Raw genomic sequence first — 14,408 nt, forward strand, 5'->3', positions numbered from 1 at the left:
CCACATCTTTTTTCAAATTAGGTCCCTCATTCATTTTGCTCCTCATCACATTGGAAGAGCTGCTACTACCGACGGTCCATTTTCCCTGCCCGTGAATTGGGATGTGGCTGAGAAATGAAAGAGGCCGCCGGAGTCCCCAGGAGGCGCTGCAGACAGTGCAGGGCTTCTGCCTCAGAACTGGTGCCTCTTCCTTCAGTTCGGGGGTTTCCATACACAAGTTACTGAAATGAGAAAATTCAAATACGCGCAAGGTTTGCATGGAATAGAAACGGTCCTTTCTCACCTGAAATCCTTGTTTTCAGGACATGCAATGATCCAGACCTCTGCAAAAATGACTCCTCTGATGACTGGCTAGGTGTGAGGGTCTCTCTGCACACCTGACACCCTCCCTTTGTCTCCCCCTACACTGCCTGTTTGTCCAAGGATTCTGTCCTTGTTGTGGCAAGAAAAGGCCCTTCCTGCCCACATGCCCAGCCTTGTCCGCAGCTGCGGTGCCTCATTCTGTCCTCCTGCAGCACCAGCTCTTTGCAGTGACTCATCCCCAGTAGATGCTGCTTCCCGGTCAGCCTCCGCAGTGCTGAGCCTTCTGCCTAGATCCCACACTTTTCTCCCTCTGCCTGGATAATTCCCCTCATCTTTATGACTCAGCTCAAGGACCACGGGCTTCGGAAGTTCTCACTGCTGTTTTGATGTGCTCTAATTACGCTCCCATAACAGTTTCTTCTTAGAATGAGAACCTCTCAAAGGCAGGATCCTATCAATGACCAGCACATGAAAAAGAGACATTCAGTTAATATATTCAGAGTCTAGATGCCTGGTTTTCTTGCTTTCTGGTTCTTTCCAGAGACACTTCAGAGCCATCATGGTCAAGTACTTCATTCATGGGGTCTGAGGTTGTGACTTCAAATCCCAACTCGGCCACTTGCTGTCTCTGTGACCTTGGCCACTCTCCTAGCCTCTCTGTGTTCAGTTTCTCATTCTCAAAAGATGATAAATAGCCGTGCCATCCCATAGGTCACTGGCAGAATGAAATGAGACGCTGTATAGGAAGTGCTCTGTACAGTGATGGACAGGTGCCCACTTATGGAACCAGTGTCAATTGAGGACCTGCAGTGACGGCCATAACCGCTCCTGTTACTATTACTACCACTGCTAGTAGTAGCAACACCAGTACTCCTAGAACGTGAGATAGAGGAGTAGGAATAAACAGCTCGCCAGAGAATAGGAGATGGGATGTCAATGGTTTACCTCTTGGGACCACCACATCAGTAGCCTAAAAATAATGGAGAAAACCTGGTCGTGGGATTCAAAGCACAAAGAGAGAATCAAGATTCAATATGTCAGTCTGAACTGAAATGGGAACTTCCACTCCCATTTCCAACATGTAAGACATTGATTAAAATGCAAGCCCTCCCCCAGTTATAAATATATAGTAAAGCTTAAAACAAAGAGATCATTTTAAAGAGATGCATACTATATAAGAAATAGGTTGAGGCTTGGAAGATGGAGCGAGGAGGTCCAACACGGTCTAATATGAGTTTCAGAAGGAGACACAGTGAATTGGAGAAGAAATATTCTCAGAGATCATGGCTAAGAATATTCTAGAACAGAGAAAGATAAAAGTTTTCAGCTAAGAGAAGTACAATTTATTCCAAGCAGGATAAATGCAAACAAACCCACAACAAGACATATTTTAATGAAATCACAAAATGTCAAAGAAAAAACCTTAAAGGCTATGAGAGAGAAGAGGTGAAGGCATATTTATGATCAACCAGAAGGGATTCCTGGAACAATATAGTAATTCATTCAAACTGCTGAGGAAAAATAATGTTCAAGCTAGAATTCTATACCCAGCCAGACTACCATCCAAGAGGGACAAAAATCAAGATTTTTCAGATATACAAGGATTGAGAGAGATTCCTGATCCCAGCCCTCACTGAAAGAACTAACAAATGATGTAATTCAGCAAGGAGAAAAAACCCAGGGGAAAAGAGTTAAAATTCAGGAAACAAAAAGTGTGCATTGATTGATAACATATGTTTGTAAATATAATTTAGTACTAACCATATTAAAAAAAATCCCACTAACTTTCTATGCTTACAAAAACGAACCAAAATAAATCCTTACAGAATAATTAAAGAGAAGATGAGTTCAATGCTTCAAGCATGGGAAGGTCTTGGTCATGCACAAAAGGAAGATATTCTGAATGTCACTGTAATTTCTGGAATTTTTAAATTTAATTCTGTGTTTATAACTTTAAGTACTCACTAAAATGTTTGAAATATAATTAATCATTACCAAGCCTGCTGAGACATAAAAGAGAAAGATGTCAATCCAACAGACAGCAAAAAAAAAAGGATAAAAAAAAAAAGGAAAACAAAGAATAGTAAAATCAAAATAGGGTGATAGAAGTAAGTACAATATTATAGTAATCAATTATAATAAATGCAAATGTATTCAAAAACAGATTATAAGATTGGAATATAAATGGAATTTATATGAATGTATACATATAGGAAAGCTAAAATAAAAGCATAGAATACTAATTATAACAAAACCGTTATAACAATATTAATATCATGTGAAATTCAATTTAAGATGGTTGAACTGGAGAAGCATTTCCATTTAAGCCAAGGATAAAGCATGACTGTTGGCAATCAATGTTGCTATTCAGCATTTCCCTGGATGCTGTAATCTGTGCTGTTAAAAAAAAAATAGATAGACAATGGAAGGAGATAAAATTGTGGTTATTTGCAAATTACACAATTGTCCAGGAATCTGGACAACTGATTAAAGCTTAGAAGAGACATCCTCAGAGTTCCTGGATACAGTGATCAACATGTAAAAACAGAGTAGTTGAATGTAGAACCAACTTTTTAAAAAAAAATTGGTGGCCGCATTGGGTCTTTGTTGCTGTGCACGGGCTTTCTCTAGTTTCGGTGAGCAGGGACTACTCTTTGTTGCCGTGTCTTCTCTTGTTGCAGAGCACAGGCTCTAGGGCACATGCGCTTCAGTAGTTGTGGCACGCGGGCTCAGTAGTTGTGGCTCGCGGGCTCTAGAGTGCAGGCTCAGTAGTTGTAGCGCACAGGCTTAGTTGCTCCTCAGCATGTGGGATCTTCCCAGACCAGGGCTTGAACCCATGTCCCCTGCATTGGCAGGCAGATTCTTAAACACTGCACCACCAGGGAAGTCCTAGAACCAACATTTGAAAAACCCATAGCATTCCCATGTGCCATAAAATAGCAAAGAAATTTGATAGAGCAAAAAATCCCATTCACAATAATGACAAAAACTATGTTACTTAGGAATAAATGTAATAAAAGATGCACAAGAATTTTTATGAAGAAATTACAAAGTTTATGGAAGGACATAATAAGAGAGCTGAATAAATAAAGAGATTTTCATGGATGGGTAGACTTAATATCATAAAAATTACAATTCTCTCCAAATTAATTAATAAATCCAATGGTATCTCAATCAAAATCCCAATAGTATTGTTAGTGAAAATTGACAAACCAATTCCAAAATTCATGTGAGGGAATAAAAGTCCAAGAATAATTTTGAAGCAAGTAAGTTTATGGATGGGGGGCTTGAATACCAGAAGTCAAGAAGTATTATGAAAACATAGAAAATAAAACTGGACTATACTGGTGCAGCAAATTACAAATATCACAAATGGATCAGTAGAACAGCAACAAAAAAGCCCTACAGGATAACCCTGAAACAGGATGATGTATATATGGGAATTTAATGAATTATAGAGGTTGTGTTACAAATCAGTGACGAATGGGCGGGTGGCTTAATATAGGAACTTTTCATCAGAAAAGAAAATAATTAGATTCCCTCCCTTACTCTATTCAATATAATGAATTCCACATGATTAAAGACAGAAATGAGAATTTTTTAAAATCCCTAAAACTTCTTAAAAGAATTATAGGATATTTTCATTATGACCTAAGAATAAGAAATAATTTCTTAGACAAGACCCAAAGAAAGTAACACCTAAAGCAAAGACTGATGAAAGTAACTACAACAAATGAAAATCTTTGGTTCCAAATAAATAAATAAGCAAATAAACAACATAATGAAAAGAAATGTGACAGCAGGCATGGAACAATTCACAGGACATAGAAAAAGCACTAGCGTCCAGATTTGTAAATAACCTGTAGCAATCAATTAGGAATAAAGTTAAATATACAACAGAAAAATGGACGATGGATGTGAACTTCAAGTCACCAAGGAGGATTCCCAGCTAGTCAACAGGAGGGAAAGATGTATAAACTCAGTAGCACTAGGGAAATGTAAATTAAATGACAGATACCACTGCACACATTACAAAAGCAAATCAGCAGTGCGAGGGCTGATGAGGATGCGGACCCTGGGGAGGAGGCCGCTTGCTGTGAGGCGGGAAGTCATTGTTTCAGCACCGTGGACAGCGGCTCGGCAAAACTAGCGAGGGTGAAAACGTGGGCGTCCCCTCTCTCCCGGAAATTCCACTTCTATTCCTCCGGACCCAGCAAGCCCTTCTTATTACAAACACTGTATAACACCCCCTTACTGTCCTGACATGAAAAGCATAGGCACTATAACCTAACCAGCACATATTATTTTTTAAAAAATCAATATAATGCCCTATCTATAATATGAAGTAGAAATAAAAGGAGAGGAATTTATAGTAGAACAGTATGTAATTCCATATATTCATGCTCAGACACAGCGAAGTGAAAGACTCAATGAAGGTGTCAATGCTTTTATTTTCTTAGAATGAGTAAGTTTGTATTTGAAATATTTAGTTGAATATTGTCTACACTTTGCATACAACATTCTGAAATAAGACTAAGTAAAAACATTGGCATGTATGTGTGTGTATGATCGCTGTCAACAGTGATGTAAGTACACTAGTAGAGCTGCACTGTGTGGGTGCCTAGAAGAGAGGATGATATGCTGCACGTTCCATAGGGGGTGATATTTAAAAACCCTCCAATATGGTAGCACTGTTCAAAGACCATCGGTGACATGATGACCTGAAATGGTGAAGGACTCCTGGTAAAGTTCTGAATAAAACACACTTCAATCTAAGCTCTATTTACAAGGTAGTTACATTCCTGGAAAATTCAGCATGCATGTTCAGTTTATATTCCATCCATGCAAAAATATTTTTATTCAAATATTAAATTGGGTAATCAGATTCCCCTACATGAATGCTCAGATGGGACATTTGAAAGTTGTGTGAGATGCAAAGCAATTCTTCATGTCCATGCTGACCCACAGATTGTAGGGTGTCTATCACCCCTAGCCACTAACCCCTCAATGCCATTACTGTGATTCCAAGCACTGTGAAAGCACAAAGTGGGTGATGGCAGGGGTGGCAATGCCCACTGAGCACCAGGGGTCAAGATGTCCCTCAGGTGTGTGCACAGGAGGCTGTGAACTTGGCTGTTTAGTGTTTGTGACAGTGAAAATGACCACATGTGATGGACCACTATGGTTAAAATAAGTAAACTCAGAGACATTTGCTTCCAGTAATGATGGGCTCAGTAATTATTACCAGCTTTTCTGCTAAAACTGTATAAAATACTGAAAACAATCTCTTAAAAGGATTGAACAGTGGAGCAGAATACAGAGTCCAGAAATTGACCCATACAAATATAGTCAAGTTGGGTTTTACTAAGTGCAAAAGCATTTGCCTTTGCAATGGAGAATTTCTACAAATGGTGTTGAAACAATGGACATTGATGTGCACAAATTGAATCTTGACCCTTACTTCACGTTACACAAAAATTAACTCAAAATGAATCACAGACATGAAAGTGAAATGTAAACATACAAAACTTCTAGAAGAAAATATAGGAGAAAATCTTTGTGACCTTGGGTTAGTCTAGGAATCAACCATGGTCCATAAGCCTAACCCAGTCCAAGGACAGTTTTATATAGCCCTTGAGCTAGGAATGGCTTTGCATTTTTAATTGCTTGTAAAAAAAAAAAAAAAACAAACTCACACACCAACCCCTCCCCAAACCAAGTATATGTGATTGAGATAAAGATCATGTGTCCACAAAGACTGTAACATTCATTAGCTATCCCTTTTCAGAAATAGTTTGCCAACCCCTTAACTTGGCAAAGTTTTCTTTGACATGACACCAAAAAGCATAAAACAGAAAAGAAAATCATTAAGTTGGATTTTATCAAAACTAAAATTTTTGCTCTGTGAAAGACTATTAAGAGAATGAAAATGTATTTCCATGAGAGATATATTTGCATCTGAAAGAAAGTATTTGCAAATCTTCACTTCTGACAAAGAACTTGTATCCAGGATATGTAAAGAACTGTCACAATTTAATAGTAAGAAAACTAATAAACCAATAAAAATGGGCAAGAGATCTAAACAGACATTTTAGCTAAGAAAATATACTGGTGACAAATAAGCAGATGAAAATACATTGAATATCATTCACCGACAGAGATATGCAAATTAAAATTACCATTAGTTAACAATGCAAATTAAAATTACCATAAGTTAACAATACATACCTATTAAAATATGTGTGTGCATACATATTTATCTGACAATACCAAGTCCTGACAAGGATACAGAGCACCTGGAACCCTCATTCATCACTGGTGGGAATGCAAATGGTACAGCAGCAACTTTGGAAACACAGTTTGGTATTTCCCTAAGAAGTCAAGTGTGCACTTATAGTATGACCCAGCTATCCCGCTCCTAGGTCTTTTCCCAAGAGAAACAAAAACCTATATTTCCACTAAACCTGTACATGAATGTTTATTGCAATCATCAAAATCTGGAAGCCCCCAAACATCCTCCATCAGGTGGAGGAATAAACATGCTGAGTCCCTCCAAGCTGCAGAGTCCTTCTCAGCACCACGCAGGAACGAGCTGGATGCACGTGAGAGCATGGGTGAGTCCCAAAGGCATGATGCTAGTGAAGAAAGCCAAACCCCAAATGCCACCTACTCTGTGATTCCATTTATACTGCATTCTAGAAAAAAGCAAATGTAAATGGATGGAGAAGATGGTGGCTGCTGAGAGGTGGGTGTGGGGCAAGTGTTTGAGCACAGAGAGGCAGGAGCAGGGAATTTCGAGGGTGGTGAGGATACTAAAAGTGGTGAGGATTTTTCAAAACCTGTTCAATTGGACACAAAGTGTGAATGTTACTGTTTGTTAAAAATAAACGTAAGCAAATGAAAATGTAGATGTTCAAACATCTGACTCATCAAATCTACTTAGAGGAATATAGAATCTTAGGGAAATCTGAAAGAGAAGTGTGCTGAGATAAACGTATGGAATTTTCACTGTGGTGTTGCTCAGAGCAGGGAAGGTCAAGCATAAATCCCAATATCAAGGGTCCATTTGAATACATTCTGATACAGCTACAAGGTGTTATTGAACTACATATGTAATGAATGATGTGGCTAGATTTCAAAGGGATATTTTGAACGAAAAATAAGTTTCAGAATATATACAGCAGGATAGAATGTTAATGATTACAGCTTCATAGTAAATCTTGATTTACAATTTATTCTTATGTGATTTTTAATAACCCCAAGGCAATAACGTGCATTCCTCATTGATACATACATCACAGCATTAATATAAAGACAAATGCTGGCAGTTCATCCTCACAGCTGAGAGAGGAATTTTTCTCTGGGCTTGAGGACAGCGAAGGAGACTTCCGCCTGATCAGAATTGTTCATTTCCTTCATATTTTAAATATCTGGAGCAAAAGTGAGGAAATGTTCATTTGGGTGGGTGGATGTGGGTGTTTGTTTTTAACTCACCGCAAAAAGAAAAAAAAAAAAAAAAGGATGAGCTATCAACTATCCCCAGTTCCCTTCCTGTCGATGCAGAACTGATTTCCCTGTGTCTCTTGGCCCCAAGCCCATCCTTCCCTACTCTGCTCTGTGGGCCTGGGGCTGGGATCGACAAGCATAGTCCCCAGCCCCCTGGGCATCTGACTGCTCTTCATTTCTGCCAGGGGTAGACTGGAAGGCACAGTGGGAAGAAGGGATTCCAGAGCTCTTTGCTGGGCCTGTGGGCATCACACCAGCACAGTCAACCACCCACAGAGGCACGGGCAGAGCCAGGGTCTGAGCCCTGGCTGCTTGGAGGCCCTGCACCAGCTCTGCCCCAGGAGATTCCAACACCAGCCCACAGGCACTCCTCTGAGCTCTTCTGAGCTCCACCAGCCTAGGGAACACACTGCTTCTGTAGCTATCGCATCTGAGTCAGCTCACCTCCCTCCCTCTGTCGGCCGCCTCAGCCTCCCAACACCCAGGTAACCACCTCCACACCAGCTTCCCTCTGATTACCGCACCTGGATCCCGCTGATGCCTGGCCGCCACCATCTTCATGCAGGTTCCGACTTCGTTGGTTCCCACACTTTCCACCCTTTCCTTAATATGCCTCTCTGGGCTTCAGGGAGCCCACCCACCTTCTCCACCAACCCAGGTTCAGTTCACCATCTTTCCTCCGCTTCTCCTGAGCCTGACACTCCACAGACCCACACACTGCAATTCCATAAGATCCAGTTTAGCAAAAACGCATTCACCCGGCATAGCAGCTTAGTGGGGTCTATGGGGGGACCAGAAAGGAATGTGACAGTTCTTACCTCCTGGGAACGTCAGACCCACTGTGAAGACTGGCATGAAAGCAACAGCAAACAGGAATCTATCCTACAATGAGCATGAAATGACGGATGCCTTGTGTAACTGAAGCACTGTGCTTCTCTGATAGGAAGAAACAAGACTAATCCAGAGTGGGTTTGCTGGGCATCCAAAGCTGAGCCCAGCCCCAAGGTTAGATACACGGAGAGCAGAGGGAGGCCAGGTCAGGGTGTGGGACAGTGTGGGAAAAGGCACAGGGGGCTAACCCAGTGGAACTGGTCCAGGGAACCCTGAGTAGCACCAGCAAACAAGGTCGGGGACTGGGGTGAGCAGTGGCAGGGGCTGGCTGTGGGCGCCCTGAAGAGCACGAACAGGATGACCAGAGGTGATGAAGCTTCAAAGCCCTCTAGGCTGTAAAGTGCTGTGAATGAGAAAGTTATTGTGTCCATAGAGGCTCTTTGTTGCAATCTCTTGGGCTAACAAGTTGTCTTCCTGGGAAACAGGGCACTGATCAAAAAGATCAGCTCGTGACACCTCCCCAACTGTCACCCTGACATCCAACCATGACAGACTGTGGAGTTTACACCCTAAATGGTTTTACACTCACACTTCTCCCCCTTGTTCCCCTCCACAGCCTGAGTCACCTTTGCCTTTGACCTTGGAAACTGCAGTGGCCTGTGAACTGATCTTACTATGCCACTCTGTTCCCTCTCCCCCACTGTCCCTGGGATGAAGCTGGACCCCTTACTGTGATCTCTGATGGAGGTACTTTGGCTTCACCTGCCTGTCGAGCTCCCCTCCCTCCACACTCTCCCTTGCTGGCCACCCTCCTGTCCCCTGCATGCCCTGCACTCTCTCCCATCCCAGGGCCCTTCAAGACCCTGAGGACCCTCATCAATTGCTGCCCCACCTGCTCCCTTCTGGCCACACCCTCCCCCTCCCTCAGATCCAAGCCCAGGTGTCTTCAAGGCCTCCTTCTATGACCCTAAGGCAGGTCCTTCATTTGTCTTCCCAACAGATGCTGTGCCCTTCTTGGAAGGAACCTGAATTTTCATTTTAACAAAATTCAGCACTCAGTTATGATAAAAATTCTTAGAAAGCTAGGAGTAGAGGGAACCTCCTCAATTTGATAAAGGACCTCTACAAAAAAAAAAAAAAATCTACATCTAACATCTACATCAGCCAGCATCGTAATTAATGGTGAAAGAATGTGTACTATCCCCCTGATATCGGGAACAAGATGAGGATGTCCACTCTCACCACTGCTGGTCAACATGGTAGTAGAGGTCTAGCCAGAGAGATAAGACAAGAAAAGGAAACAGAAGGCCATATGCATCAGAAAGAAAGAAACAAAACTGGATCTATTTGTAGACAACATGAGGGTGTAAATACAGAATCCCAAGAAATCTACTAATTAAAAAAAAAAAAAAAGGAGAAGATGATGAAGAATGAAAAAACTCCTAGAACTAATAGGTGTGTTCAGCAAGGTCATAAGCTACAAGATCAACATACAAAAATAAATGTATTTCTAAATATTAGCAATGAATATGTGGAAGGTGATATTAAAAATACAAAACCATTTATAATTGCTCAAAAAAGTGAAATAGGTGTAAATCTAATAAAACATGTATAAGAACTGTATGCTGAAAGCCACACAATGCTGATGAAGGACATTTTAAAAGATCTAAGCAAATGGAGAGATATACCATGTTCATGGATTGGAAGATTCAACATACTAAAGACATGAATTTTCCCCAAATTGATATTCAAGTTTAACACAATTCCTATCAAAATCACAGGAAGATTTTTTTGTAGATATAAATAAGATCATTCTCAAATTTATATGTAAAGTCAAATAAACTAGAATAGCTAAAACATTTTTGAAAAAGAAGGGTGAACCAGAGGAATCAGTCTACCTGATTTCAAGACTTACTGCGCAGCTATGGTAATCAAGGCTGTGTGGTATTGGCAGAAGGAAGGGATGCACAGATTAATGGGACAGAGTAGAGAATCCAGAAATAGACCCTCACAAGTATACTCAACTGATTTTTGACAGAAACACAAAAGCAATTCCATGGGGGAAAGACAGTCTCTTCAACAACGGTGCAGGAGCACTTGAATATCCTCAGGCAAAAAGCAAACAAACAAAAAACCCTCAACCTACTCCTCACACCTTCCATAAATATTAAATCAAAAGGGATCACAGATTTAAATGTAAAGTGCAAAACTATGAAACGTTTTGAAGAACACATAGGAGGAAATCTTCCAGACCTATGGCTTGGTCAACAGTTCTTAGACATGACACAAAAAGCATGATACATAAAAGAATAAATGAATAAATTGGACCTCATCAAAATTAAAAACCTGTGCTCTGCAAACCGCTCTGTTAAGGGGATGAAAAGATAAGCTATGGACTGGAGCAAAACCACATATCTAATAAAGGACTCATTTCTAAAGTATATAAGAAGCTCTCAAAATTTAACAGTAAGAAAACCAAAAATTCAATTAGAAAATGGCAAAAAAAAGTGAAGAAACTGTTCCCTAAAGAGGGTATACAGATGGTGAATAAGCACTTAAGGAGATGTTCAACATCACTAGCTGTTGGGGAAATGCAAATTAAGGCTGCAACGAGAAATCACTACACACCTATAAGGATAGCTAAAATTATATACACAATGTATGTACACACACAGTACCAAATGCTGGTGAGGATGCAGAGAATCTGCATCTCAGACACTTCTGGCGGGAATGTAAGACAGTACAGACATCCTGGAGTATCGTTCGGCAGTTCCTAAAAAAACCTAATCAGGGCTTCCCTGGGGCGCAGTGGTTGAGAGTCCACCTGCCGATGCAGGGGACGCGGGTTCGTGCCCCGGTCCGGGAAGATCCCACATGCTGTGGAGTGGCTGGGACCGTGAGCCATGGCCGCTGAGCCTGCGCGTCCGGAGCCTGTGCTCCACAACGGGAGAGGCCGCAGCGGTGAGAGGCTCGCGTACCGCAAAAAAACAAAACAAACAAACAAAACCTAATCAAACATTGACCATACAACCCAGCAGTTGCACTCTTGGGTATTTATCCCAGAGAACTGAGAACTTGTGTCCATATAGAAACCTGTATATGATTGTTTATAGCAGCTTTGTAATTGCCCCAAACTGGAAACAACCAAAATGACCCTCTGTAAGTGAAGGTTTAAACAGACACGGGTCCATCCACTCCACGGAACACTGTTCAGGTATAAAAAGACACAAACTGCTGGTGCACGCGACAGCTTGGATGGATCCCAGTGGCGTTATGCTGGGTAAAAGTACGCCAACCTCTAAAGGTCAAATACTACATGAAGAATATAACATTCTCGAAATGACAAAGTCATAGAGATGGAAAGCAGACTAGTGGTTGCCAGGGGTCGGGCAGTGGTCGGGATAGGCACGCGTGTGCTCTAGGGGCGGCAGGGGGGAAGGCTTTGTGACGCTGGAGCCATCCTGTATCCTGATCGCAGTGGGGGTCACACAGGGGTACACGTGTGATTAATGTTGATTAGATGTTGAAGAGCTCCGTGCATCTGATTTCCAATATCAAGCTTTTGCTTTTGATGGAGTCCTCGTGTCTTCATTATTCCATGTATATAATCGCGTAAGACACGACCATTGGAGTAAACTGAGGCAAGGGGACATGGGACCTCTCTGTACTATCTTTGCAACTTCCTATGAATCTGTAATGATTTCAAAATAAAGCAGTTTTAAAAGAATGTTAATTGTAGAAATATATAGAAAGACATTGAAAAACATTTATTCAGCCCACTGATGTGATGACTGTCCCGTTTTCTTTCCACCCAAACAAAGGAGGTTCTGGAGCCTGAATCTGGGGGGCTTGCGGGGTGTCTGCTTTGCTGGGGGAAGAATCCTGTGTCCGGATCCTGAAGCTTAGGTTTGCTCATTTTCTGGCACCTTCTGGATCTGGCGCTCCGTGTCCTGTCCGCGCAGTGCGGATGGAGATGATGCGAAGATGAAGAGGAATCAAGGCTGTAACACATTTTGCAAATTGCAAGCTCCTGAATCAATACAGGAGGACGGTTCCTGCATTCCTGGCGTTTCTCCAACAGACCACAGAGCTCCCCGGAGGCAGGACTGTGTTGTCGTGTCCTGCTGGGACCCTCAGGGAAACTGGAGGGAAGTGCCTGGAACTAAGAGCAGGGGTCAGGAGGAGGGACGTGAGGGGTGTCATCTTCCTTCTTCTGGCTGGAGGGCTCCCTGCAGCCAGAAGGCCCAGGGCCCCCACCTCTGTTCCCTGGGCTCCGGAATGGCGGTCATAGGTGGCGTGTGACAGCCACAGCCTTTCAGAGCCGGGAAGGGCGAACAGGACAGCTGGAGGCCTCCCGCTGAGCAGTTTCATAATTAGAAGCAAAAATCAAAGAAAACCCACTGCAGCGATGGCTTCAAACAGGGCGGTTTTTAAATCAGCCCACGTTAGGGCTTGTCAGCCAGGATGCTGATTAGAAAGAAAGGTGAGTGTGTGTGCGAGAGAGAGTATATGTGTGTGTGTGTGAGTGTGCGCGCACGTGCATAAACATCGGCGTCGGTAGTCTTTGAATTTTGCCCTGAATTACTGGCGCTGTCCCAGAGTGTCTCTGAGGAAACCGTCTGCTGAGTGTCATTGACTCGCAGCTTGATACCCGTTAGGCTCTTCCAAGCCGGCCCAGAGCCCGAATCTCAGTGGACGCTCCTGTCACCTCGCAGGACAGCAGGAGCAGCTGGTAGTGAAGGATTCCCTCCTTCCCGGCACGCGGCAGGGGGTGGCTGTTAACTCCATCCATCAAAGGCTGAAGGGCAGAGGACGCGCCTCCAGGGAAGTCCAAGTGCCAGGGTCGCTCAGGGGAAAAAGGTGCTCCTTCTGGAAGCAGGGGCGTGTCAGGAAGGCTCACTCCCAGAAGAGTGGCTTTGAGCTGTGTTGCTGGGGAGTGGGGACAAGCCCCCAACTCCACCCGCCCTGGTGCAGAGCGGGAAGCAGGAAGACCTTCATTTCCTCCCCTGACGGGGACAAAGCAAAGCGAGCTCTGCAGGGTCCCCAGTGCGATTCAACCTCATCAATCCACCTGCCCCCTCTCCCCTCCCAGGAGCCACGCCGGGCCACCCCACCCCGCCACTGGCTGGCTCAGGAAGCAGCCCAGGCTTCCGAGTGGGCCTCCCTGGGCAGGTCTGCGCAGCGCCTTCCCCAGAGCTGTGCTTCCCTGAGCCCCGTGAGCTGGCTCAAAGCACAGGCCTGGGTGAGGGCCTCGGTCCCACTGCCAGGAGCCCCTGCTGACAGCCCTCGCCAGCAGCCAAGAGACTGCGGTGGGGCAGGTGTCACCATTCCAAGAAGCGGCCAAGGGGCAAAGCGAATTATCAGGGCCCTCTCGCAGCCCTGGAACTCGCTGGAAACAAGATAAGCAGAGGTGGTCCTGCCAGGCTGAGGGACCCCAGATCCCCGTGGTGCGGGGACCCATGGGTTTCCGCAGGGTTGGGGAGGTAAACTTGATGTCTCTGGGCCTTCGACGCCTCGTGGCTGAGCCCAGAGCCCCAGCCTGCCGTCTGCCAGCAGTGTCAGCGCCACCCTTTAGGAATGAAGCTGCCAGCCAGCAAGGAGAGGGACGGGAGGCCTGAGAGACGTCTGACGGGCCCCCTGCCGAGATCCATCAATTGTCCCAGTATGATTTCTTAATCATTTTGCAAGTAATTAGCTGGTGTCCTCATTAGCACGCGGGCACTCCGTAAAAAGTTTCAGGGAGCAGGCAGCTGCACTGGGGGAAACGC

This window comes from Tursiops truncatus, chromosome 17 (genome assembly GCF_011762595.2).
Source record: "Tursiops truncatus isolate mTurTru1 chromosome 17, mTurTru1.mat.Y, whole genome shotgun sequence".
NCBI lineage: Eukaryota > Metazoa > Chordata > Mammalia > Artiodactyla > Delphinidae > Tursiops > Tursiops truncatus.